General features: G+C 39.1%; 1 protein-coding gene across 6 annotated transcripts in view; it reads right to left on the minus strand.

The window, feature by feature from the left end:
- Positions 1-27,605, minus strand: part of ST6GALNAC3 (ST6 N-acetylgalactosaminide alpha-2,6-sialyltransferase 3) — a 226,668-nt gene that overhangs the window by 119,533 nt on the left and 79,530 nt on the right. The gene's annotated exons all lie outside the window — the stretch shown is intronic.

Below are 27,605 nucleotides of genomic sequence, written 5' to 3' on the forward strand. Positions count from 1 at the left end.
GCTGCCCAGTAATTTAAAAGATCTATCCCCATAAAATCCCCATGGCAGCAAAGCACACTTTAAATAAGGTTGTTGATTTTTCATTCTATAAGATCTGTTAAGAATATTTAATCTAAAACTCCAGTTACTGATTCACTGATGTCCTTCAAACCTAGGGTGAACTTCATCAGTAGATGTAGATGCATATTATGCAAACACTAATGCAGTCACTGCATGATAAAGTAGAATTAAAAAGGAGAAAAAAGAAAAGCCCCTGCAGTACAGCTCTCAAATGGTGATTTTTATTTTTTTTTCTGGTGCTGGATTATTGCCCAGCTTCTCTTATCAATACCTTGGCAAGCTTTCTGACACACACAGGCTGACATACGCTTCCCTATAATAGAACTGCTGGTACAAGAATTTGTGATCTTTCAACCTGGCAGTTGGTTGTTACTACTTATTGAAGTAGTACCTGATTGTAGCTATTTTTCACCTGCTGAGAAAAGTTCAAAGAAAAAAAACCACCCATATGTGAGTATTAACTCTTATCCTGCCAGATATACCTCACTTAGATGACCTCTCTTTCTCCTCTATAGAAATTTGTAAAGATTCACAATTGGCAACATCCTAAGACTGAATCCATAACTGAGGGATTTTCACAAACATTCTGAAAGGCACTCTATAGCTGCCATTTTCATGAAAATCCTTTCAAAAAGTTATTTCTTTCCACCAGAAATAGACTAAAAAACATATAAACCAGTAGAAAAAAACAAGAAAAAGCCCCACAAATACATCAAGAAAGATTCTTAGAAGACAATAAAATACCAGCAGACTTCTGGTCAGCAAATCTTTGTATTTGAAAAAAAGATGTCGTTAAGTATCTTTTACATTTCTTTGCTATTTTGAATTAAATACCACAAATACTCAATTTCATGTTTCAAAAACTCACAGGAAATTTAATGTGATGGCTTCTAAAGTGAAAGTGAGATAAATTCAATTTTTTGCTCACAGCAGTAAAATCATTAGTGTGATTGGTATGCAGCAGGAGGAATGGATGTTAATCACATACCTATATGTTTAGTAAATACTACACTGGGATGTAACCTCTGGAAGTACTAACTTCTAGATAAGAAAGAAAATAATCAGACAAATAAAATTAAACAGTTGACAGCAGCCCAGAGGCAGAAGAAATGAAAGTAAATAAAATGTTGTAACAACCCCATATTCTCAGGCTCCACATCTGTGAAGAAAATGCCTTTTGCTGGAAACCTTCACTTGCCTGCAGCTCACTTCTGCCTGTGGGGGAAAGTTTATGTTACAGAGCAAAAACTGCATAACCAGAAATTCACACAAATGAATTGTAATTGCCTACCACCATCTGGATAAGTCCAGACTTTCTCCATTGAATTTTCTTCTGTAAAGATCCCTGACTGTCGTGCTGGACTTCAAATTAACAAAAAATTGACACCATGCCTCTGTTTCCTTCTAAAAGCCATTTAACACTGGAAGACAAAGGAGATCTTGCCCAGCCTGTTACTTGGCAGGACTCTTCACACCAGCTTCATCCCACACTGTTCTTTGGGAGGACAGCATTTTTGGAAAGTTCTTCTGGATGTTCTCACTGCCAGTCTATGCAATGCACCTGCTGTTTATAAGCATGAAAAGAAAAACAGAAGCAGGGGATCATTACTGATTTTAGTCTTGCACCCTCAGCCAGCCAGGCCACCCTAACACAGTGCAGGTGAATGCCTTGTTCCAGAGGCAGAGATGCAAACCTGGTTTAATGTCAGAAGTCATATGGGCTCTTTAAGGTCTGGCTGAATGAAAGGCTGGCTTTGCTCTGAAATATAAAAATATTCAAGTGATAGACAGCTCCTTCACTAGGCAAAGGTCCACGTTTAGAAAGGAGAAAAAGAAGTTTTTACACACTGGTCTTCTTAGAAAAAAAAAAAGAGGGTAACTGTGAATTAGAAAGAAGCTGTTCTTAAGCACAGATGATGCATTTCAGCCAGGCTGCAGGAGATCTTTTGTAGTCTCTTCTCTTTTTTATCTTTTTTTTTTCATTTTACATTTGACCAAGAGACTCTCCAGCACAGCTGTAGCAATGTTGTCCTAGATTGGCAGGAGGCAAGAGCAGCTTCTATGGATGGCTTTTTACAAAGAGCAAGGAAACCTTGGGCTCTAAATTCTTTTGGCAATTTTTTTGCCATCTGCTTTCCATCAGACATGGAAATCTCCCTGTTTACTTCGGATAAACCTGTTCCAGCCTATTTCATCCATACACAACTCCCACATACGTCATCAGAAAAGCAAAATGTATTATTCAATGCCTCCAAGCATTGTCTGCTTCTGGCATGTTGAGTACCATTCCAACAGGCTTAACCATTTATAGCCAATAAAAAGCACGACCTAATTACAGAGAAGTCTCAGCTGAGATCAGCTATTTTGTAATGGGAATTTGAAATTTCCTGCCATATAGCTGGGAGCATGCTACTTTTAGAGAGGGGAAACAATATCTTCCAAGCTTAATTCTTGTTCTTTTCTATATGCTGTTTTCTTTATTGGAAGCTTAGAAAAAAGGGGTTGGGGAAACAAAAAAATAAGCCAAAATCAGGACACCAGCATGGCAGAATCCTCTCTGAGGAGAGACTTTAAACTATTCCTGTGGCTTATAGACCTTTAGGGAACCAAATCTTTGAGCAAATGGAAGCACATGGAGGATGTGGGATTTGCTGGGATGGTCACATTAGGGTCCACTCTAAGGAGTGCATGTTCCAGCACAAGAGCAATATGCCATAGGACACACATGGAATAGGGAGGGGATTTAGGGGGGTGTGTTTGGATGAAGGCATGCAGAACCCAGCCAGGCACTTTTATTGGAAACACTAATGATCATATTATTATCACAGCACTACAGAACAGAGCTTTTCATCTAGGATGCACAGCAACTGCATTAAACACTGCAAGCTCCTAGCAGCACATCCAACTATTTTATGATCCCAATGAAAAATAGGAGGCAGGCTGACATTTAAAATCTTTTTTTTAGGAGAGGCTGCACTGAGTATCAATACAGAGGGGCAAATGACCTGTACATTGTAGCCAGAAGTGATCTTTACTCACTTCTGCTCATACAATCATGGGAAGATGTTGCAAAGCAGCAAGAACTTAAACAAAATTTCTTGCCCATTTAATACAATTGTATTCCTTGTACAGGTAGGAGTCTGTTCATTATTCATCCTTGGATAACATGAGCAAGAGGTTATCAGAAGCCACCACAAAGGAGACTCTCCAGATAGCAAAGAACATGCAGCATTGCAGTTACAAAACACAACCAATGCTCACATACTGCTCTAGCAGCTGATGACATATCCCTCCATTCATTGGGGAGCTCCTTAAATCAGGGCACTGACACTCAATAAAAGCACTGATCAAAATAGTGCCTTCAACTTAATTATGAGCTTTATTGATTGTGTCTGCTCTTTATAAAAACAAAAAAAATAGTGGTTCATGGCAGGGGAAGGTAACCACAAAGCACTGAGCTGCAGTGGGACTTGGCAGAACAGATTCCTTGGAGTGGGAAAACTTTGCCTTTTGTGGTGACCTCTCACTTCTAGGAATTAGGAAACTGTTTTTATACAAACCTCTTTTCATCAGAAGGAGGCAAAACACAATTTCATGTTTCCAATAAAATCTATGATCTGAGACTTATTTTGTGAATACATGCAGTTGAATGGGATACCTGCAGTGGAATAGCACCCAAAAGCCACAATCAGGAGTCAATCTCCATTGTGATAAAAGCTGTAAATTCTTTGGATTCATTATTTCTGCACAGCATCTCAATAGGAGCTAGAGAAAATCATAAAAATTGATAGTTTTCCAAAGGAAATTCTTCCAAACAGTAAAGTTTAATCTCTCACTGATCTGTTATCCTGATAGAATAGTACAGGGACAGTAACAGATATATCCTACCCAAACACACATTCCATCATTGCATCATGCTCCTCTCACGCTGGGTGAGCTAACTGAATTGAACTTGACCTTCAAAGCCCTTGGAATGCAACAAAATATCTCTGTTTTCTGACATTTATGGGTGGCTTTTCTGCATGGCTGCTTTTATTGCCTGGAAAATAATGGTGAAAGCTGTGTGTACAAACCCACTACAAACACTGACAAATCACATGAAAGGAAGACAGATTTATTCAGTGTAGATTACTCCACAGCTAATCTAATCAAATCCAAGTTTTACATTTTTAAAGCAGATCAAAAATTCATAGAGTTAGCATTTCAATACAATAAATATATATTACAGCTTTATTTTAATCTGCAAGTGTAATTGAACTGATTTGGATTTTCAATGCTTTTATTTTTGCTTAAAAAAGCTTTATGTGTTTCAAATGAAAATGCATCATTGAACCAGCATATGCACAAGAGAAACCCCATGAAAAATTCATACAGAAGATTATCAATCTCTGTCTAATAAGGCTTAGAGAAAAACACATTTGGACACAATTCTATATTAAAAACTAAAAGAGCTACATGTGGAAATGCAAATACATCCTATTTGTGGCTTTCTTAAACTTAAAAGAAACCACTCCTAGCCACTCTATCAGAGCTGATCTAGAACATTTTGACTGAAGAAATGCAACACAATTGGGCACCTAGCAGTTTTCCATTCTTCAGTCCATCAAACAGAGATTGCCATGTGTCAGAAATTATTTCAAACCCCTGGTTCCCTGCATCCACATTCTACTCATTTGCATGCAAGAAAAAAACAAAAGTAGTACAAACCCCCAAACATTCAAACTGAATTTAATTTTTGTGTAAGACATAATAAAGACATAATGTACTGTCCAGGTACTTGGTTCTATGCCAGCATATCCAGCTACTTGCACCAAAAAAGCAAACTGTGGAATTCTATCTCTCCACATAAAGATATCTCAAATTGATTAAAGGGGAGCAAGAGAAAACCAGAAGCACAATAAAATTTGAACAGGAACAGCAAGAAAAATATAAATTTTTAAAATTCTTTCCCAAGGCTTTTGTATGGGTTACTCAATTTGCAAACTCAGGATCCCTCAACTCCCACTTGAGCCAAGTCTGGTGTCACCAAACTCAGCTTGTCAATGTTCTTGCTGACATCTGTGGGACCCAATGCTGCACTTCTGTAGTTTACACGCACAAGGGAACTTCCCAAGGTGCCAGCTGTGCAAGCCTTGACCTGGATATGAACAAGTTCTCATCTTCATTTTTACAGCTGATGCAGGAAGCAGCTTGTCCCACAACCCTTCTGTAGGATATGAATCTCTCCCACACACTAACAGCCCTGAGGCCATCTATTTTCAATCTGGTCTAAAGAAGTAGAATAAGGCCACCAAAACTTTAATGAACTCATCACAGGGTCCCAGAGGTCAGAGAAGGGTTTTCTCCTTTCCTGCAGGGAAGCTGCCAGAGTCACTGGTGAGATTAAATAATGCATCCCACGACCTTTTGGAAGTACTAGGCAAAGATGAGTTTTCCTAAAGTTCATTTAGAACCAGAATCATACTAAAAATAGATCCTAGACCCTTAAGCAACTATGATATTCAAAAAGCATGTATAATGAATGAAGAAATGTTACTTCAGAGTAAGCAACTGTTACTTAAGAGTAATTTACTGCATTCAGTGTTTCCAATTTTTTCTCTCAAAGGTCTTCACTTTTATCAGATTTTATCTCAACCTTTACCCCAGTGCTGGTTAAGCAGCAACACAAGAAGGAATTTGCACAGGGCATAATACCCCACTGCCCTGTGGCCACATTCTACTGGCCATCTTTCATTGTGCCCACATTCTGTCAGAATACTTGGATCTGTAGTAGTTTGTACAGTCATTACAACTTATGAGAGTTTATGATATGTTCCAGTCACTAAAAGTCATAAAATCCATCACAGTGCTCTGAAAATAAAACAGCATAAGATTTTCTCAGTGAACCTCTAAGTCTTCTAGACATAAATCTCAACAAATAATGCTGTTTTTTTAAATTATCACCACCATACAGATTAATGAGACAAGTTGTCCACCAGTCAGGGAAGGAACACAAAGATGCATCCTAACATATTTCATTTCCAGGTTTATTCATTTTAAATGTTATATAATGTGACATTCATACATTACTGAAGAAGTTAAAAGAATAAAATGCACATCAATAATCAGCTGATCATTTATAATTTGATTTCAGGTGCCAAAATTAATGATGCCCTTTTTCATTAGATTTTTTGTACTTTTTTATTAAATCAAAAACAGAATATGTGAGCTTTCAGAATATTTATCTTCAATTTCCTTGCTTCTGCACATGTAACTAATCCCAGAGTGGTGGAAAATAGATTTAATTGGTTGAAACGTTAGGTCTGTTGGGACTCCCACAACTTAATGCCTGGAAGATCCAACTTCAGATGTTAATGTTCAAGACATTAAATCCTGATATTTTCAATTTCTCATTCTCAGTTATTCAGCATTCACCACAAATGTCACCAGTTAAATTTTAGCCTGCCTTACTCTATTTCCTGTTGTTTGAAAGCTGCTACCTCACTGAGTACCACAACATCTAATTTTGTACTCTGACTATGCTTAGTTACTCTAATCCTCCAAAAACTCACACAGTATTTGCCAGCTATTGACACTACTTCAGCAGCTTCTTACTACCCTACAATACTGTTGTTGTCAATTCTTCCTCTTTTACTTACCTCAAGGAGCTGAAATATTTAATTATTTAATCCCTTATTTTTTGCAGTTATGCCCCAACCTCCCATTTAAGTCAAACCCCCCTGTCAGTTTCTCCTTTCTAACTGTTTCTAAGAATCTTGTTCTTACTATTCTTCATTTATACATAGTCCTCTGTCTAGCTGACTAGATTTTTCACCTCATAATAATTCTTTTTTTTGTCCTAATAAGCAGCCATTCTCTTTCTGGAAAGAGAGTCCTCTGCAGAGCAGCAGGTGTAGGTGTCCCTTTTTCCTGTAGTTGTTTGGCTTTCATTTCTCTGACACCACTCCTGTGGTTGCTGTAATGGTCACATGCTGCTGTATCTCATCCCTGTTAATAGTTTTAAGACTTTGGTACTAAGATCCAGATGTTCTGACTGGAGTTGTATTAAGAAAAACAAAGTACTGCTCCGCTTAGGAGTGCAAAGTGCCATCTGTGACAAGAAGCACAGCTGGAAGTTTATAACACTACAGTGGAAGAAGGTGCTTTAGAGGGTTACTGGGGGCACCACCTTTTGGAAAGTTTTTACCTAGAAGGACTAATTTAAATGAAGATATTACAAGCAGTTTTCTAAACAACAGACTGCATTTAATGCATTTAATTGGTCCTGTCCATTCTCAGAAACAGACCTTTGATACACCTCCTCTCAATTCAATTAAACCAAACTCTTCAATCTTCCAGAAAGTAGGTCCCCCATTCTCCAGACACTTCAGCTTCTCAACCTCTGCTCTTCTGCTTCCAGGTCATCCTCCTGGACCACAGGTAATAAACTCACTCTTTCAAAAGGGACCTCACTCTGTGTGCTCAGCTGCAAAACATCCCTGATTGAAGGTATTTCATGGTTCAATTTTATTTTGATTCCTGATAATTTGGTGAGTGATCAGCATGCCCATAATGAGTCCTAAGTCATTTGCTTCTAGCTAATGAGCTGTCAGTATGTCAAGCACCATGGTTGTTTGATCCTGTTTTTCTAGGGCTTGTCTAATTGACATTTTTTTAACATTGCAGAACATCCATAGTCTTCTGTTACTTTAACTCTGGCATCAGTTGTAGGAAAGAAATGACCTCCAGAAAGCTTTTACAAAATAACTTTCAGAAGTGGTCTTTTTCATGCTAGGCAGGACAGAAAAGGCTGCAGCAGCTAGAATAACAGGAGCTGTTGGGCTCAGGGTCAGATTTTTGGAAAGCACTCTCCACTTTCTGACAGGGAAGTTACAGAAATGGATCTTGAAAATAGCATCTCAATCTATTTTTAAGCCTTTAGGTACTACTTTAAAAACAGTTTCCAATGGTCAGCCTTAACTCAAATATTTGGAAGTGTCTCAAGGAAACACACTGTGCCCAGGTTCTACCATGACAGGAAACCTGCCACAGCCAGGTCACTTTACAGAGGAATACTCACTATGGTTTTAAAAAGAAGTAAGAGAAATTTCTGACACTAAATGATTTAGCCTCTCAGACTTTGACCGAGATTGTACCAACCATGTCATATATTGTCCAGTGAAGACTAGAAGTGTACAAAGCATTAGAGGTTGAAGTAAGCTACTAGGGTTAAAAACATTTTATTTCACCCTTCTGCCTTTCTACACTAAAGCTGTCATCTCCTAAAAGCCCCGTGCTGCCACCTAAAAGAGACAGCAGCTGACACAGTCCTTTAAAGTGAAAGGAAAAAGAGATTTTGTGATATCATAAAACTGGGGGTGATAAAATAACAGTAAGCACAGAAAGATATTTGCTGCTCATCTTTCACTTCTGTCTTTTCTTGTTGTTACTGTACACTCACAGAAGAAGAAATGCAGTTTCTCTCATACACACAAAGTGTTTCCCATTGGTGAGCCAAAGAACACCAAAATTTACAGCAAAGCTCTGCCCTGGTTAAAGTTCTCTGAGTTTTCTCTGTCTTCCCTGAACACAGGATAGATATAGATAGGTGATATGAATACATAGAAAAATAATGGATAAATTGCTGGACTATGTTACTGCACAGAGACCAAGAAGGGAGGAATACCAGAGAGGTTTGGAAAATCAACTGTGATGCAAAAAACCCCCAAGCCCAGTCATGGTACACAAGCTAAGTTAGAGAATCAAGTTGGCACCATGAAAAAAGTAAAGACCTTAAATGACCCCCCTTGCTACCTGCAGCAAAAGCAGCCCACAGCAGGCAACACTGCTGACTAGGGGAAAGTGTTGTTATTCTGTTATATAGGGAGAATGATTTGCTCAATAAGCTGAACTAAAAGCCCATTAAAAATGGCATCGGAGGAAAAGAAATGATACAGTAATAGTCCACTAAGGCACAAATTCAAAATGCAAAGTAAATCAAAATTTGTCAATTACTCTACCTTAGAATCAAACCAGGCAAAGTTAGTGACAAAAGTGAGAAAGCAAAATTTGATTTTTTTTTTTCTTTTTTTATTATGCTGTTGTCTAATAATGAAGAAGATAGGTTTGATTCATTTAATTCATTCCTCCTAAGCAGCAGTACTGGAATGAGATTTTTAAAAATTACTATTTCATCAAAGGTTTTTAATACCCATCTATGATTTAATTTGATCACCAAATTTGATCTATAATGATATTAATAGATTAAAAAAAATCCATAGTAGAGTCCATTATTGTTGAACTTTATCATCTTTTTGAAAGTACAATGGTAAAATTATCTATTAATTAGATTAATTTCAAGGAAGTTTAAATCATCCTGACCCGTGATACTTGCTTGCAAAGCTTTTGTAAGAGAATAATTAATAGGCAATAGTCCAGGAATATTATTCTGAGCAGATGTGAACCTTGAACTTTCAGTCACTAGACTTAAATTCTAACTAGGAATGCATCACCTTATGGAAACTGCAACACTGGAGGGCTGCAAGAAGGGAAAGAAAAAAAGATCGAAGTAGATTGCTGTTGTTATATATAGCCTGTATTATTGCTTAACAGGACCACAAGCTAGAAGGAGATATAAGTAAAAAATTCTGAATTTTAAAAGTTCAAGGTGAAAAGGATTGTGCCACTCAAATAATGGAGCCTTGTTTAAAGAGCATATCTTACAAGCCATTTAATTCGTCACCTATTCTGCTGGAAAACTGTATGGCCTTGGGCAAATATTTAACCCTAAGCAGTATCTAGCAGGAAATACATACAGTAAGGAAGATGAATATAAAACTTCAGCATGATTTTGCTGTTTTTCTTCACCGTTCCATCATGACAAATCAATTTCTATGGATATTGGATTAGATCTCTTCTAAACATATATTTGATTCCTGGGTCCTAGGTTTAAAAATTTAATTATAAGGTCTTCATGGCAGAATAGCATCCAGCAAACAATGAAGGGGAAGTAATCTATATTAAAATCTTGTATTTACATGTAAATTCTCAACAGAAATTAGTCCCTGTGTTTTCTGATCAACTATGTCACACTGAGCCATCTAATAAATTGTAAAATGTTTTCCATGTTGATGGATGGAGCTCTTACCTGTAAAACCTCTTTAGAATATATTGAGAGACCACCAAATGCTCTGTTTCAGAAACAGAGGAGAGGACAGAACAGTTTCCCCATGCACAGAGACTCCCAGAACACCCTGTAAGCAGAGGTGGAAGGGAAGTGCTGCTCTGCTGTACATGTTGTTTTATAACATCTAAGCTTTTAACACCGACACCACGCAGAACAAAAGCAGATCACTGAACTGAAAAACCTAAAACCATGCTTCCCAAGGCTTCAGGAAAGATCAAACTGACTAGATGTACATTTACAATATCATGACTAAACAAGGAAAGGCTGAACAAAGGCAAAGAACCTTTTCCCCATTCCTTGGATCCCTAGTTAAACTCCTACATGGCACACACTGAGTAACACAACACGGTAACACCACTGCCTTAGCTATCATTTTATGACATTTTACAGTGCCAAGTAAGAGCACCTTTTCTTAGGCAAATACTGTGTGTTTCTGATGAACTATTTAGCAGATGCTAAATGTGCTGAATTCAAATGAAATGTTTGCACCAGAGGGCCACAGGAAGAAGGACTTCACAGCATGACTCTTGATCCCCCGTAAGAGATATTTGGTGCAGCACTCAGTAAGGCCTGGAGTTCTTTCATAACAAAGTTTCAAGAATAAATTCCACCAATAATACTTTCTGCTATCTCTCTGGGAAATCTAGTGAGGCAAAATTGATTTTCTTTTTCTATTAGCAAGGCTATTAAGCATGAGGCACCAAGAGATGAATGGAGAGCAAGCAACATAAAGAGAACAAAAATGTCTGAAAATGCCTTTTATTTGTTGCACGATTTCTTTTTGAGAAGAAATCACAAAATCAGAGAGTATGTCAAGGTGGAAACAACCCAGAAAGATCATTAAGTCCAACTGCTGGTCCTGCACAAGACCATCTCCAAGAGTCACACCATATGCCCAAGAGTGTTGTCCAAATACTTCCTGAACTCTGTCAGGCTTGGTGCTGTGACCACTGCCCTGGGGAGCTGTTCCACTGCCCAACCACCCTCTGGGCAAAGAACTTTTTTCTAACATCCAACCTAAACCTCCCCTGGCACAACTTCAGGCGATTCCTTCAGGTCCTGTCACTGTCACCACATTGCAGAGATCAGTGTCTGTCCCTTCTCTTGCCTTCACAAGGAAGCTGTAACTGCACTGAGGTGTCCCCTCAGTCTCCTCCAAGGTGAACAAAGTGACCACAGCCACCCCTCGTACAGCTCCCCTTAAGGCCCTTCCACATCCTTTTGCCTTTCTTTGGGTGGTCCCTAACAGTTTAATGTCTTTTTCACACTCTGGCACCCAAAACTGCCCCCATCACTTGAGGTGAGACTGCTTCAGCCCAGAGCAGAGCGGGACAATCCCTGCCTGCCTGGCTGGCGATGCTGCTCCTGATGCCCCCAGGACACTCCTGGCCCTCCTGGCTCCCAGGGCACTGCTGATTCACATTCAAATTGCCATCAGCCCCAGGGCCCCTTCCATGGCACTGCTCTCCAGCCTCTCATTGCCCAGTCTGTCTGTACATTCAGAGTTGCCCCATCACAGGTGCAGAATCCGTCACCTTTCCTTGTTGAAACTCATATGATCAGTGACTGCCCAGTCCTCTGATTTATTATGGTCTCTCTGCAGGGTCTCCCTCCCTTCAAGGGAGTCAACAGCTCCTCCCAGTTTTGTATCATCTGCAAACTTGCTCAGCATCCTTCCAGTCCTGTGTCCACATCATTCATTAGTGAAGCTGTTGAAGAGCACTACCTGCAGGGGGGCAAGATCAGTCTCTGTCCAGGTTCTGCTGGCAGCACAAAGTGACTCCAGGAGTCTGCCTGAACATGGGAATCTGCAGGTGCAGCAAGCAGCCACTACAGAAATCTGATCCTAAGTATGTCAAAAGAACCAGAAAATTTCTCCAAAGTTCTGACAGACATCTGAGCTCACTAGAGATTGCTCCAGCAAAAGTCACATGTTGCTGATAGCCCACTTCTACTGCTCAGGATAAAGAAATTTCAAACTGGGGCTTGCAGATGAGGTTAAGAAACTCATTACCCATACTTCCCCCTTTTCATCCTTTTCTTTTAAACCTATGTCCTCATTGTTTTTTCTTTGATTTTTCTCCTGCTTTGATCACCCAGAGCTGACCACACGGATTTGTTCCCTAGGTCATTTTTCAACAGAAGCATAAGTGGTAGGAGAGCTGGAAAACACACCTAAAAGACATAGGATAGCAGCACACTGCTGCTGTAAAACAACTGGCCCTTATTCTGATCTTGTATCTTCCTGGTGCACTGTTTTCATGGCTTGACTTTTATAGATAGTGTGATAAAAATATTGTAGGCATAATGTTCCATTCTCTGGGAGTAGAACTGTTTGGTACACAAAGAGAACAAAGGAGGATACCCCCCCACCCCCACCACATGCAGTTTACAATGCATTTATGGTCCTATGAGAGTGGGATGAATTCCTACAAGCAGAATTAATATGATACCTTATTCTTTAACATCTGAAGGAGGCAGAAGTAAAGGAAAAATGAAACTTAAAGTGTCTTATTTCAAACAAAAGGAGGATATTTAAACAGGAGAGTCTCAGAGGAAAAATTTCATATCACTACAAATAGTGCATTTGTCCAGAATATACAGCAATGATAATGTTACTAATGGAAGTAAGACATCCTGCAGTTTCCTGTGGATTGTAAATTAAAGAAACAAGTACCAGAGCTGAGATACCCTTGTATGCACGGGCACATTAGTGCCCACATACACTGCTCACCCTTTGCAATTACCCAATAGTAATGTCAGATCAAAGATAGGCAGAGTACAGATGGATGAGTTCTCATCTGCATCTGGCTGTGGACGTTCTGTTTGTCATTGGGCTTGGTGAGAGCACGAAGCAGCAATACACTCATTAGTCCCTGGAGGTTTCTGCAGTTTATGATCAAACAGAGATGAGTTTTCCATCTTCCTGCTGCTTGTATATCATTTAGCAGTACAAGATGTTCCATGAATAATGGAAATAATGAAAATATGTCCTCTAAGACACTCTCCCCAAGCCAAAGATCAGATACACTGCAGTTATTAACTAATTATATATGCAATGATTAACTGCTGCCAGGCAGAGTATGTAGAGTGTGTAGTGCAGCTCAGCTTTGCCTGCCTTTCCTCAGCCTGGGAGCTTGCTTTGAATCCTCAACTTCCATTGGGAGTTTTGTGAGAAAAGGGTCCTTTCTCAAAAAGAAAACTTAAAGGAATGTGAGTAGTTCTGAGACAACCATGAAATGTGGAAGATATTTGGAGCAGAGGACTGGACAGACAGATGAACATGCATGTAAGCATGGCTGTATAAACTTCAACTGTGACTGTTCCTCCAGTTATTTCCCTATGGGCTTGCAAAGCACAGTTTTAAAATATGTGGTAAGTAAGGACAGACTGAACAGCCTGGAAAGTATGGATTTTTCTTATTTACCTTCAAACTTAAGGATAACAAAGAACATCCTTGCTCTATCATAGCTCCACCTGTTCTTTCCAGGCATTTCTTGACATTCTTAATTTCACGGGAACATTAAGGCAGGATCCAACTCAGAGTGTCAATTTTTTTTTTTTTTTTTTTGGTAGCACTTAAGTACAATGTAACTGCAAAGACTCTTAGGGACTTATTTAATAAAGTAAGCAGAAACACTCTAATTCTGGATCCTGCTTGCTTTAGTAAATTCTATAACAAATCCAGGACCATGTGGGGATTCACAGTTGTAACTATATTGAGCAACATGGCCAGCAGAACATTTTAAAGCAAGTAAGAGAGAATTTAATCCTTCCAAGGCAAAAAGAATTTTTCTTGAACTGCTGCCAAAAATGAGTGCATGTTACACAATTTTCATTCTATTTGTTGGAAGCATATAAGCATTAAGTAACTCGCTGTTAGATGAAAAGTAAAAACTACAGGCAGTAAACATCTTTAATATAAGAACTCACTACTGAACATATGCTAATACTGGGGATTTGGGGTAGTGAGGGGCTTGTTATTTGTTGTGGACAGAATGGTTTTCTTGTTATAATTTGGATGCAACTTATCTGTCTGCTATCCCTTCTTTCTGCCCATAGTTAATATGCACTTGCAAATTTTAACAAAATGATCAGCAGTGCTAGGCTGGTCTTTTATCTCAGACTTAATTAAATTCTCAAAAGAAAAAGCCAGCAGCACCCACACTTGAGGTCAGATAGGCACAACTCAGCTATTCAACATTCTATTTGACATTTTGCTGGCTGGCCAGCACATGCATGTAGCTCCAGACTTGACAGATCATTTGCCATCTTGCATGTCCAGAGTACAGAAAGAGAGAGCAAGGGAGCAGGAGAGTATAAAGAGGATAAAGGGCACATGAGATCACCACACATGGAGAAAAACTTGCTTACTCAAATATCAGCAGTGCTGTAAAGAAATTCTAAAATTCTTTCAGCAGCTCATCAGACCCAACCAGCTAAAATCATAAGAACCCCAAGTGCCACTACTCACATTTACCTCAAATTCATTTCAGAGAATGCTTTAATGTAACTGAGCTGGAAAATGCAAATATTGGTTAAATCACATATGACAATAGTTCCACAGCCACACTGCACTGACAGAGTCTGATTTTCTCTCACACGCTCCAGCCAATTGAACTATTCCTGATTTTCATCACTTAAAATAATTCAGTTCAAGATTAAGAAAAAGCTGAGGTTTTTAAATCCTATGAATTAAATGAGAGGCTGAAAGATGCATATACTACAGTTACAGTAAGTAACAGATCTTAATTGGACTGTGTTATTTTTATATCAACAGTAAAAATTACAAACTGATAAGCACACAAAAATTTATCTTGTCAGACAATCTTGCTATGTTGGCATCTCACTAGAGATGAAGAGCAAAATACACACCATGAGGTTCAGGTGCATGGGAGGCTCATACAAAAAGCCTGGGATGGGGTGGAGATGAAAAAAACAAAACAAAACCCACAAAACAAAACAACAAAGTTCTGAAATTTGGGGTTGTACAACACATGTGGATCAAACTGCACGGTTTCTATTCCCAAGGATGTGAATAAATACATTCTCAAGGCAGCAGTGTGATTAGAGTGAATTGGTGCAATGAAATGTTCTGAGAATGGAAGCTGATCCAGTTCAAACAAGGAAGAAATGAGGATGCTACAATGTCGAATATTTAATTAATGAAAGAAAAACAGAGAAAATTCACTAGAGACAGCTGTTCTGTATTCCCACACATTGGCTAGCTGGCTTGAGAATAACTTCTATTCCTAAACTCAGTTTTAACAAAGGAAAAGAGATGCAGGCGTGCAAGAATCTGTTGTTCAATTAACATCTTGGTATAAGATTTTAATGATAGCACATTGAAAAAGCCCATTTAATATGTAGGAAAATGTCTGCTCCTGATTGGTTTGGCATGTTCCAGAAATGCTGTCTGATTATACCTCAGCCCAGAAGACTGAGAAAGCTGTCTTAAAGGATTACAACCTACAGACTTACATTTCTGATTTGTACAACTGCTGGAGGGCATTGCAGAGTGAAAGCATTTTCTGAGGGTATTGTACAGAATGTGCAGCTCAAGTGTTGTACACACATGAATTCAGCAAACCTGCCTTCCTGGACAGCAGTAAATCAAGCAGCCAAGCAACTTAAAAAGAAATAGAGGAGAGTAATATATTATATAATTTTTCTCTATTTTGTCCTGTGAACACACTCTTCTGATAGTGCAGAGTGCAGAGGTCTGTTTGATAAAGCAGGTTGATTGATAACGACTGTGCCATTCCTCTGAAGAATCCACATGAGTATCACAGATGGTGAGATAACTTGCTGTAATTTTCTCAGCAAAGAACACTGAATCAAGCTTTCAGCCTACATAGCAGTCAATAATTTCCAACAAAAATCACTAAAGAAGATTCTTTTTTTTTTATTTAAGTAGAGAAGGAATTCTGTACTTGCACGTCTCAAATTTCGATTATCCTGGCATCTATGTCTCTGCTGTAATGCTGGAATGTGTTCTACAACCAGCATGTCAAATATTTCTGCCCTGGTGATTCTGAGTGCACATCTAGGCTAATGTCAGATTTTGACAGTGATAAGGAAGTGAAAATGTGGGAAAGCAAAAGGGGGGAAAACAGGCATAAATAATACTGAACTACAACTGACTGAACGGACATGCTTGGAATTCTGCAGCACTGAGGGTGTGGTTACATAATCACTTTGTACTATCTTCACATGGCACTATACTAGCTGGGTCAGGTGGTCATGCAATCCTGGTGTCCTGCTACTTGGAACCCCAACTAAATAGCTGGAGTTAATTAAATTTAAAGTTGATTGGTAGGGTGAGGCATCTAAATCTACACATAAACCAACCACATTTAACACACTTACGGATTACGTAGATTGAAGGGGGAAATATCAATACAGCATTTCTATGATCCAAGCTACTCAACTCCAGTTATCTCTCAAGGTTTCACAAATTTTATCAAATACACTGACCACAGGATGGACAGGCACAAAGTAGACCCTCAATCTGCAGGTGCACTTTAGACTGTAAGGATGTGAACAGAACACTATGAGTGTTCTGTAATATCTAACACTGACAGTAATGGGCATTCAAAATATGCACCACACTGGATCTCAGACAGCTTTCTGCAAACTTCTGCTTTAAAAAGAGTTTATTCATATTTCTCGAATAACAGCTCTTCCTTTTTCATGTATAATATGCAACATAAGACAAAGTTATATCAGGACAAATTTCAATTTCCTGACTCTTTCTGTCAACAGCTGAAATCACTATCTAGCCATTGACACAGGAATCAGAACACTTGGATTCTCACATCTCTCTGGACTTGGGCAGTGATCCCACTGCAGTGATGGAACACTAGACTAACTTACATAGCTAGTCCGGGTTTGTTACACAGCAGACAAATAAAAAAAATTAACTTGGTCCTTATAACTCAGATGCTGTAGCAAGCTTCTCCCATGAATCTTACAGTTTTCCTGAATAGCATGGAGCTTGGAGGCACTGGAGTCTGCCTGGCAGTGTTTCTATTGAAGGTTTACCCTCCATTGCCTCTTCAGGTTTCCCACACGCCCCCTCTGCCCACAGCACCCTAAAAGCATTTCCACTGTCAGCATTCTTGGAACGTGCACAGAACCAGCTGCAAACCTTCTCCCTCTACCTGTGCACTGTGTCTGTGCTCTGTCTGAAAAGCCTGCTTTGATTCCAGCTCTCACACCTTTCATGTCAGTGGCATTTCATTCCATTCTCAGTGGCTTGCCTTTGGAGAGTTCTTTCCCTTGGGAAGAAATGCCACAGCTCCACTGATCAGCCTGTGCTCTGTGCATAGAAATTTCACAGCAGACTGTCGTGCTTGAACCCTGTGGCACGATTTGCACTGGTTTACAACAGCTCTAAGGCTCTCAAAGTGGTCTCATCACCATCACAATTATTTGTTTAAAAGGCTGCTCTGCTCTTTGAGTGCAGTCATTCAGTAAGCCCACCTGCACTGGATGGAACAGCATCCTTGTTCCAAGTCTAGATCATATTTTGGTTCTTGAAAAACAAACAGTGCTTTAACTCAAATACAGAGCTTCAACTAAATCACCAAGGCATCTTTTTACCCCCTACTACTTTTGATTGTAGCTGATAAAATGCCAGCTACATTTCTTTCCCAGTAATACAGCCTGGGAATCTGCTTGTACACTGACCTGCACAAAATAGTTTCTGCTATGACTAACGCCTGCAAAGAATCCTCCAATTCACATTAAGATGAAGAACTTTCTACCTATTCCCCATGCAAATCTCATTTCCAATTTTATGATTAAAATTTTTAAATTGTCTTCTTTCCATAAGGAATTGTCAGTCTATAATTTTAGAAACCTTAAAAATTATATTCCCAGGAGTGGGAACAGTCCATCTTTCACAAAAACCTGGCATTTAATTTCCTTTCTGCTTTCCTGCAGCTTTATTTCAGACACTTTGTTCATAACACTGCTTCTGAATTGTCTTGGTTTTACTTATTACTTTAGCATTCTTGTGCAAAACACATGTTTTTAAACTCTTAACAGTACCCAGTCTCCTCAGCTTCCACCACTGAAAAAAATACTGTTTTTTTTATCTAGAAAATAAATAGAGTCAAATAGTATTTTGCTGTGAAGTGTCTAAAATGTGTCCCTTGGCTTTTCTGCCACTGTCACTCTTCAGAGAGAGCAGAAATCCTTCCCTCACCAAATTAAAGCCATTAGTCCTTTTGCAGCCATGGCACTCGCCAGATGGGATCTTCCATGGCAGCTGCAGACAGCTCCAGCCTGTTCATTGACTAACTGTTCAAGCATTTCCCATCACAAACAAAACTCTCTGGTCCACCTGCAGCTTGCCTCTTCACACCCTACAGAAGCACAGAGCTTCCCCTGAGGCTTGCCCACATGGTGGAAGAAAAAAGACCTTACATCCCCCTGAGGGCACTGACAAGCCTGGGACACCAGGGAAGGGATGATTGGCTTTTACATTCCAATGGCTGCCATCTCCTGATGCAATAATCCACTTTTTTAGAGTGTTTTCTAAATCCTCACCAACAGTTTTACCCCTGCAGGTACAGAGTAAAGAGGTTCTGAAGACATACTTATTAAAAAGTCAGAAACTGTGCTATCAAGGTCTCTGTGTGTGTGAGGGGGAACATCACCCATCATGCAAGCCCAAGCTTTTCCCATGTTACTCATTAGGAACACAAAATAATCCTATTTCATGTTTTTATACAGACACTCCAGACTTTGAGCTCAGTTTTTGTTCCTAATAATAATGGCTGACAGGTAGATGGAGGTTAGAGTGGCTCCATTATAAAGGAAACCCAAAAGAATACAGAGTTAAAGGTTTCACAGCTCACCAACTCTGTCAGTGCTTGATGTTTCAGCTTTTGAACCCTTGTCTTTGCACATTCCTCTTAATGCTTTTATACAACTTCCTTGCTGGACTGTTTATTAAAGCAGCTGTGTCGTTTGCTGGATAAAAAAAAAATCCAGTAAAAGAGTCCCCTCTTTAACACAATTAAAAATAAATGCAACAGATGTGTAGCTCTACTCTTAGCTATTGATTTCAAATCCCACAGGACTTTCACTATTTTATTATCATTTACATGATAACTCAGGGTAGAAATTGCTCAGGGAAATGCACAGAGATTCACTTGGGACCTGATCCTGTTGGGTTCCACCCTTCTGCCTTTTCAATTTGCCTTCAAGTTGAGTATTCATTTTTAAATTGCACCATATGACTCATGATAAAATTCTCAAGAGGAGGCCACTGGTTTCAGGAACAACAGTAGAAAAAATGTGAACAGAGTAGTGTGAAAAGAAATGTCAGCAAGGCTCTGCCTGATTGAAGTCTCTTCTGCATTCAATATTTGAATTTTCTGCATTATTTATTGCCACCATGAAGAGTTTAATCCTTAAGGCATCATTCTGCATGCAGTCTCCTTATAAACACATGAAACCCTAAGTAGCTTAATTCCAATACAGTTACATAAATAATTAACTTCATCTCCAAATATGATATGAATTTCATCTGAGAAATTTTCTGAGATCCAGAACTTCTGAGATTTCCTATATTCAAGCTTTTACAAGGGATCTGTGAAACAATCTTTCACTTGAAGGCGATAATGCAGACAAGGACCATCTTGTAAACTGCAAGCAGGACCAAGGAAGTATCTCTTCAAAACTAAACATTTATCTATAAGAATCATATTCCGACCTACATTTCTAAATTTTTCTCTCCAACTAACTAAATACAAACACACCACCACCACCACTCCTTTCCTCCAAACCCCAAGCAGATTAACCTACAATTTAGCCAATTCTAAGGTACCTTGAGGTAACCTACTACTTTGAGAGCATCAAACATGATAACCTAGGACATGGCAAATCTCACAAGAGAAAACTCTGCAAGTACCACTTCTATTATTCATTCCCTACTGTCACCCTGAGTGCTCTCAGAAGAGTTCTCCAAATGTCACCTTCCCACTAACTTTCACGTAGCTACATACATGTGGCTAGAAATACTGCTTCAAGTATATCCCAATGTAAGTGTTCCATTTCCACAGACACAGAAAATGCATTAGTTTTTCTTAAAAAAAAGAAATTAAAAATAAGAAAAGAAAAAAAACCCAACAAAAAACAAACCAAGCAAAAACCCAGCAGTCATGTCCACAGAGCTGGTATCTTCTTCTATCAAAACTAAAAGAAGATAGGATGAGTTATTATTTTTAACATCACTAGATGTTAAAAGCTCTGAAGAGCATCCTCCAAGGGTCACGGAAGTTCACAGGAAGGCATGAGTTGATTTATTTCTGCACCTTACATTTAATCCATGAGCTTCTGCTTAGTTCGCCTGTATTAGTGATTCAGTCACTATTTCTGGTATTTCTATCCAAATATCTGACAAATAGCAACACTTTCTGCAAATATATACATTCTAGTACATAAGGAAATATGTATATTCTTTCTTAATTACTAGTTTTTATTTCTACTTGAGAGGTTTTAGTCATCTGAGAAAAAGAAATGAGATAAAATAAGCAGTTTTCAAGTGGAATACTACACATCAAGAAAATTTTGGCTAAGCTCCTGGTAAGTACCACCTGATAAATCAGCACAGACCAGAATTCACTGTTTGCCCATAATGGGAAGAAAAAGCTTTGTATTTTGTACAAGTTAAAGAAAGCAACCATAAGATGTAAGTATCTTTCTGAAACCATCCTCAGATGTCATAGGAGGAAAGAAAACAAGCAAACATTGCAAGATTCAAGAATGAAAATGCTGATAACATCTCAGCTGAACCCATTTGAGTATCTGACCCAAAATTCAGTAAGCAAAGGACACGATGAGCTCCCAGAGGGCTTGAAGCTCTCTCATGAATTTCCCACAGGCAGCCCCTGCTGCTGGTAAGCAGGGAGTGGTTGTGAAGCAGGCAGCACATACCTGGGACATGCACTGCCAGTGTATGCATTTAATGTTTTATTGTACCTACTCCTTTGGACACAAGAAGTTTTAAGAATTCCAATATTACAAGCATTTTAGGTGGAGTTTGGGGTTTCTTGATCTAGGCTATCAAATCACTGGTACCTCCTTCAATTGTGGGTCCCTTGACGTCAATGAGATTATTCTGCCTGAGTAAAATGGTTCACATTCTCCACTGGTTTCTTTTCATCTTAGTCTTCAAAGAAAAGCTTAGATTCTATCTGGCAAGGTAGAAAATGCTTCCCACAACCAAAACCTTCATGAACATTTTGAATTATATTCCACTCCACTTTTAGTGATGTGCGTGTTTCTATTACAGTGTGTATTTTGAAATGAGGGAAACTAAGGCAATGCATCTAGGTCAAGGAACCTGCATTAGGGTGGATGACTAAGCACACCAGATTCAACACACAAACCACAAGATCCATTATAGTTTATTTGTTTCATACTGTTTTTCAGCACAGCCTTACCTACAAAACTGTGTTGTAAAAGTAATGCAAAACTCTCTGATCTCTCTTGCATAGTTTCTCATTTTTAAAAAAAGCCAAACACCTTTTTCCTTAGAGTATAAAGGAAATGTGTTTCTTAGAGTCTGCTTTCATTAGAAATCAGGAGTAACACCAACTTTACTACAAATTACCTTTGGAGGCCACATCTGGTTAGCTTAATTCTTCAAAGATTGCCTTGCTCCGTCTCCTTGGCTTTTTCTTCCTTTGTCATATATTGGCTCGTTTTATGTCTGACAGTTCTTTTATTACCAGATTTCATTTCGAATCCGATTTCCCCCCTGTCTCATTACTTCTGTCTTGCTCTCTGTTTGTTCTCTATTTCTTTTTCCTGTCTGACAATTCTCTTATTAGTGGATTTGGTTTTGCCTTTGTTTCATGCTTTCTGCTTTTATTCTCTTGTGTCTTATTTTTGCTTTTTTACTTATTTTCCTCCTGTCAAGGCCTCCATTTCTTTCTGCTTATTCTCTCAAAAGGTATACACTTAGCTTTTGTTTAAGGTTACCAGATTTCAGCATGCTGTGGAGTTAGTTTATTGTTAGATATTGCCATGCAGAAGGAACCAGGTTCAAATCAGTCCCTTTGGTCTTTGAGCAGCCACTAATCTACATATTTATACAGCCATAAGCTCTGCTTCTCAACTACTACAACATGTCCTAGAACCAAACCTACTAGTTTAAGAGCAAGGACATTGCTTTTAAAGTTCATTACTTTCTCCCAGCATTCTCCACAAGCCATTAGGTTCCTTCCAGTTAGTACAGAGAGAAGGTGACACACAAGCCCTGCCTTCCCTCTGCTCCTTGCAGGTTGTCCCAGTGTGTTCACTACAGTAAATCCTCTCCTGATGCACTTTAACAGGCACAATCAGTGTTACCTGCAGCTCCCTGTGTCTCAGCTCCTCCCCAGGGAATCAGCTGTGGGTGCACCATGCAGGCTGGCTGTGAGACACTTCTTCAGAGGGAAAATAAGAGCTTTTGTGTGCTTCACCTGGGCTAAGGTGGAAATAGTGTTATTGATGAGCTTCATCTAGCTGGTCTCCTAATCCTTTAAAGAGCTCCCTGTACTATCAGGATTCCAAGTATCCTAGGGACTAGTAAGCACCCACTGAAAATAGCCCTGAGTGAAAGCCAGGGGACCTCAGTTATTTGCCTCATTTATTTTAGGTACCAGAATCTGAGGCAAGACAAAGAAAGCACTGCTGAGACAGGGGGGCTGATCTGAAGGAGATGTTTGGCATATACTGATACTTCAATAGGATGTTTATTTTTATAGGAATAGAAAACACAGCTTGATGATCTCATTGTCACTGACCCTAAGAAGGAGAAGAATATTGTCTCACCACCCCTTCAGATTGTTTTTCAGGTGTTTTTCAAATTAAAAGGGAGGTCTTGCAGTCATAAGTTTTCTCCACTATGCTTATGGATAGAGAATTCTGCTTCCAAAGGCACCAGCAAAAGGAGCTTTACAAGATTTATGGGTGAGAGCTCAAACTGATATTTTATTTGCCAAGAGACACATTAAATAAACTTGGCCTTTTTTACTGTCATCAGCTGTCTGAAAGACAAGCTATAAGCATTTGAGTTTCCTTTAATGCCACAGCACTTAGGTTGGAGAAAGCACAGTTGAAGCATCTTGTATTTGGAAGGAAGGTGGGATGTCAGGAATGAATATTGCTTGCTGGGGCTGTCTGTTCCTCAGTGGGGAATTAGCTTCTGTGCAGTGTTTTCTGTGTATGTTTCCACTGGAGGTGAACAAAGTTGTAAATTGCCTTTGGTAAATTAAAATTTGGTGAATCACAAAGAGGATGAAGTGTCATGTCCTTCTCACAACCTGTAAGGAGGATCTGTGCAAAGTGATTCAGCATTCCTTTCAAGATCATTATTGCCAAGGTGCAAGAAACAACCTTCTGTTAGTTACTTTCAGAACACAGCCTCTCTATTGCATCTGCAGAAATTTTCATGTTTGTTTTTGGTCACAGAACTCCCTCGTAGCTTCTGGTTCTTTAGTCTTAAAAATCAAAAGCAGGCAGTACTCTATATAAACGGCAGTGCAGACTATCAAGGCAATGATTTCTGCTTAAGCTTCTGAAAACTGAAGAGAAAGCAAATGGTGTGCCATGCACTGTGGGCTAGGCATGCTGGCACCCTGATCAATTTACTACTGCAAGCTAAGAAATCAAAGGGATATAATGCATACAGTGATGTGGGGCAGGGCAACACAAAACACAAAGGCATGCAGCCATGCAGAATTATTTGCTGTATTTAAATCATGTGGACATACTAAAAACTGCAGCTGTGTGAATCAGATACCAACTTGCCATGCATCAATTCTGTGTTCTTAGACCAGTATCAGATTCTCAGATTCATCAAACTGATGATGAGTGAAAAAGAAAATAAAGAAATTACTCAGAAATGTACTGATGGTGAGGCAGGCTTTTTTAAATTTAAACAGATGCATCTGCACAAATTTCTCCTGACTAAATAGTATTAATCACATTGCCACAAGTAAGTCCCACAGCAAAGATGATTCATCTGCTCTGCTGATAAGGCCATCTCCATTCCTGCAAACCAGACCCCTCTCCACATCACTTAGCTTCCTATCTTGTGATTTAAATAGAAATGGGACTAGACTGCACCCCCTTGACACACAAGTCCCACTAACATTTCAATAACTGTTCACTGCTCTGCATAAAAGCCCTTATTAGCTGTCTGAATGCTGCTGAACCTGACACAGCACTAAACTGTGGCAAACAGGCTGGGATGAGGAATTTCAAAACCATTTAGATGCCTTAAGATGAACTATCGTAATGTGTCTTTGGGAATGATCTGCTCTCATAGCAAAAGCTTCCACATTAGCAACATATTCCAACTCCCACACGCTCTCCTGCAGCCCAGTTATAGCTACCATAAGCCCTGTTTCAGCATTCTCCACTGTTTATGCTGGATTTAATCACAAAAGGCACCTCATGCACTCTTCCCAGAACAGCTAGAATCAGATATTTGTAGACACATGCTGCTTTTAAACTAAATCTGTATGGCTGAGGTTTCTTTTTTCCCAGCGTCTCAAAAATGGGAGCACTCAAAGGGCAAATAATAAATTTTCTAAAGTGCATCTGCACATCATAGAAATTGGAGACTGATCTGTGTTCAGATGCAAGACAAAGGGGCTGTAGACCAGCCCACAGCTCTGCTGTACCTGTTAGTCTCGTTCTCCAAACTGAGACTGGCAAGTTGCCTCTGCACCACAACTATTGGCAGAACTTGAACCATCAAAAATGAACCACACATGAGGGATCCAGGGTCCTCAGTTTATCAAATTCTGTGGCTTGGATTCAGGCCAAAGCAGTGACTGTTTAGAATCTGAATGCTGATCTGGAGTGAGGAATTGTTCCTAAGTTCTATCTATACCATATTCAGAATAACTGCATGTGCCATAACCATCATGGACCTACACACTTCTGTCAAAGCTGTACCCACTTCACTAAAACCTAGTTTGGCCCAGAGTCTGAAATTACTTAATTCAAACAGCATCCTGTTATAAATTTGCTAGGAAATATCCCCTAGTTTTTATCAGCAAGATGACAAAAAATGTAAAACACAGTTTATACTTTTCAAGGCCAAGAATTCCTGGCTTTATAATAACACTATTGACTGGTAAATAAACAGAAAAGAGGAGGGTAAAAATACATCATGCAGAATAATATTACTTTGATAAATACTCAAATTATATTTACTTAGCAAAGACAGAGCAAGGCAAGCTCCTGAACTGCTTAACACTTCAACTGTTCAGAGAAACCCTTGGATATTGTCAGCAGATAAAAGATAAGTTCTGAAATTAATATCCTTTCATTTCTTTCACATACTTCACATTACTTGAGATAAGAGCAAATTACCTCAAATGCATCCCTTATTGAAAAAGTAAGGATATGTTTGCATCCCCTTAAAACATACAGATTCTCCATTTCAATTTCTTCCATGTTTCTTAAAGATGCACATAGTGCCAGTGTTTTTTCTCCTGTATCCTGCCTTCAAGAAAAGCCAAAACAAAGACAAGATTTGGGCCAAATCTACGTATCTTGCTTTTTCACCATCCACTTGATCCTATTTTCTCCAGAGTTACAAAGTATTTAGATGCAAATGTCAAGTTAATGCACATGAACAAAATAGTTCAAGCAAAAAGAAAGTAACCTGTGGGTAAAACACACTATTAAAATGTGTACATATTTCAGATTGTACTTCAAGACAACTCTCCCTCAAAAATGCTTCAGTTTGCAGTAAAAACAGTATCCAGCAAGCAAACAAACTCATTTATTTCAAAAGTCAAAGACCAATTCACCTTCCTTGTAGAAACCCTCATGACTGAAATGCTTTGCTAATTGATAGTGAGTATTTTTCTGGTATAGATGTATTTAATCTACAAATATGAAGTGAGCACAGCAGGCTGACTCTGAAGATGTCACCCTGAAATGAGTTGACTCAGTTGGGCATCTCTTCCAACCTCACAAAATCACTTTTCATCACTGTAGTTTTAAAAGCTGTTCCAAAATTTCATTGGTTTGAAAATACATACTACAAGACAGAAATTGCAGGGGAAGTGGGAAAGGCTATAATATTCCTATAAAGCAAGATAAATTGAAGGAAACACCATCCTCTGACACTTTTTTATTTTCTTATTAATTTCAGAGAAAACCCTGACTTTTGTGGACAATAACTTCTGATCAATTGGTTCTAATTGTTTCAAAACCAATGACTGAATTTTTTACAAACCACAGAAAGATTGCCAATGAAATCTATGCCTCACCCCTACTAAGACTGTTTTATGAGCTGAAATATCCTGCAAATTTCATTTAAAACTAAGCTCTGCTGCTGAACTATTTAACAATTAGATGAAATGTTTTGCTACAACTTCACTGCAATTCAATTGAGATAAGAGTTCAAGTGAAAGAAAACTTTGAAATGTCACTCAATTTATACCCATCCCTATATTGCTTAAAATACCCAAGATCACTTCCAGCAAAAATCCAATTGCTGTAAAAACTTAATGGACCTTAACATTTCATATTCCACAGACCCAAACATGGACAGACAAAACACAGGTTGATGTTTAGAGTACTGTGGGACACCAAAAGAGCACTCCAGGGTAAAAAGCCCCCTGCTGCAAATGGTCTGTGAGCTGACAGCAGTGACACACGTGCACAGAGTGACAACTCCTGGGGGCAAAGTCATGATACAAATGAAATATCATCTTCAGAAGGAGGGGACACAGATTTGCTGGTCATGTATATTGTGAATTTGTGCACGTACATGCAAATAAAAGAAAGAGTAAAAAGCAAACCAGGCTGAAAGTTAGCTTGAGGAATAAAGAATCTAACATGTGAATTTATCATATAATCAAAAAACAGGGAAGGAAATACATGCATGCAGCAGGAAGGAGGAAGGGATGCCTGGAAAGAAGGACAACCATTATTTGCCAATTGGTTTATAGAATCACATCAATATCTCAATTGGAAAAGCCTTTAATATAATTGGGTCCAACCACTTATCTGGCTCCATCAAGCCTGCCATTAAATCATGTCCCTAAGTGCAACAACCAGGACTTTTGAAAACATCCAGCCACCCTTCACAGGACTCACTCTCTAGGCCCTTCACCAGCTTCATCCCTTCTGGACCCTCTCCAGCCCTTCAATCTCTTGCTGGCAGTGAGGGATCCAAAACTGGGCACAGGATTCGAGGTCTGGCCTCACAAGTGCTGAGTACAGGGGTACAATCTCTGTCCTGGTCCTGCTGGCCACACTATTCCTGGATGGCCAGGATGCCACTGGCATTTTTGGCCACCTTGACACACACTGGCTCATGTTCAGCTGGCTGACAATCAACATGCCCAGG

Source organism: Erithacus rubecula (assembly GCF_903797595.1).
Source record: "Erithacus rubecula genome assembly, chromosome: 10".
Classification (NCBI taxonomy): Eukaryota; Metazoa; Chordata; class Aves; order Passeriformes; family Muscicapidae; genus Erithacus; species Erithacus rubecula.